Raw genomic sequence first — 1,974 nt, forward strand, 5'->3', positions numbered from 1 at the left:
AATTATGTTAACTGTTGGGTTGTCCTACATGACTTTCATCAGACTGAAGTAGAGTCCATCTATTCCTATTTTCTCTAGGACTATGGGGTAGAAATAGGACAAAAATTTGGTCTCATGGCTGGGGATATGGCTCAGTGGTAAAGCTCTTGCCCAATATGCATGAGTCCCTCCATGGGTTCAATCCCAGCATCACTAAAAAAAAAAAGAAAGAAAGAAAGAAAAAAAAACCCACAAAAACAAAAAGAAAAAAAAAAGCCTCCGTCTCAGAGGTCTAACCATTATCATATCTTGCTCACTTCTGATGAGAAAAGTAACAAATAAAAATAAAGTTGCCCAAAGACATGTCGAAACTCAAAACCTGAGCAGCATGGTTTTGGTTTTAGGCTAATTCCTCCTGGAATCTCCTTTCTGGCTTAGCTGGTACTTGGTCCAGAGCTGTAAAGTCTCCCCGGTGGAGTCTCTGCCTGGACTCTGTTTGGCTCTTGGTGAAGCATGCCCCTACTTCTTTTCTTCCTCTATGGTGAGAGCACTATACATTAGGCTGAACAGTTACCTTCCAAAGTGAGAATGGAATTAGAGTACAGCTTCAGAGCTGTGCAATTATTCAGAACATTTTACAAATGGTTTGTTACAACTAAAAGTTATTACAAATGTGTACATCACAACATGCTTTTAAAGACACTTTGCATTGTGCTCACATTCCCTTAAATGTTCCCAAGGGTGCTCAGCCTCTAGTCCAGCTGGAATCTCTGGGAAGAGGCAGAGACAGTTTGATGAAAAAGACAAGGAGGTGGGGGTAGGGAGTGGGGAGAGGATATAGAAAGGAGAAAGCAGCCTTCCAGCTAAAGATCAGCCCGGGCAGGCTGGCCTCAGGCGGTGTGTTGGGGTCAAAGGGAGGAGCAGCGGCAGGGCAGGCTGGGGGAGCTCTACATCTCATTCAGGTCAAGCAGACTCTGGTCCAGCATGCTTTGTGTACAAAGGTGCTCCTCTTTGGTGCATTTCAGCTTATCTTCCAAGTCATCAATTGTCGTTTCCAGTTTGGGTACTAATCTCTCAGCAAACTCAGCGCGGGTCTCTGCCTCCTTGAGTTTATCAGTAAAATTTATTTCTTCCTCATATTTGCCTTCTTTTTGCAAGTACTTTTCTTCAGCAGCACTCAGACACTTCAGGTTCTGGTCCATCAATCTGATCTGCTCATCCATCTCCCGACAACGGGACTCTGCCAGCTCAGCTCATTCCTCTGTGCGTTCCAAATCTCCTTCAGTAATCACCAACTTAAGAGCCACCTCTTCATACTTCCTGTCTGCCTCTTCGGCAATGTGTTTAGCTTCTTTCAGATGGTTTTCCTGGAACTCCATCTTTTCTTCATCTTTTAGGGCCCAGTTTCCAATGACCTTCATATCTCTCTCACTTTCAACAGCAGCTTTCTCAGCTTCCTCTAGCTTTTGCAGGGCAGTGGCCAGGCACTCCTGTGCACAGTCCAGCTCCTCTTCAACCAGCTGGATCCTATGGTTCAAGGAGGCTACCTCTGCTTCAGCCTGTTCCCGAGCCCGCCTTTCTCCCTCCACTTCCCGCTGGAGGCATTCGGCCCTCTCCTCTGCATCATCAGCCTGCTGATGAAGAACCTGGATCTTGCGCTTCACTACCCCAATGGTGGTGATCCCGGCCATAGTGCCCACCCAGCAACCTCTTGGTCTTGGTCCCTGCCTCCGCAGTTAGGCACTGCAGCCGCTTCTCTAGCAGCACAATTTGTGATAGCAAAATCTTGGAAACAACCAAGATGCCCATCACCTGAGGAATGGTTGAAAAAGATGTGGTATTTTTGTACAGTGGAGTACTATTCAACTATAAAGAATGATAATCTTGAAGACTTTATGTTGAAGTGGATGCCACTTGAACATATACTCATAAGTGAAATAAACCAGACACACATGTGTAAATATCATATAGTTTCCCTAGTATAAGAACTCAAAA

At 45.2% G+C, this 1,974-nt stretch overlaps 1 pseudogene; it reads right to left on the minus strand.

The window, feature by feature from the left end:
* Positions 1-852: 852 nt before the first annotated feature.
* On the minus strand, positions 853-1,670 carry LOC101590868 (annotated as a pseudogene).
* Between the last annotated feature and the right edge of the window lie 304 nt (positions 1,671-1,974).

The sequence above is a fragment of the Octodon degus genome, unplaced genomic scaffold, assembly GCF_000260255.1.
Source record: "Octodon degus isolate 3935 unplaced genomic scaffold, OctDeg1.0 scaffold00527, whole genome shotgun sequence".
In the NCBI taxonomy this organism is placed as follows: Eukaryota; Metazoa; Chordata; class Mammalia; order Rodentia; family Octodontidae; genus Octodon; species Octodon degus.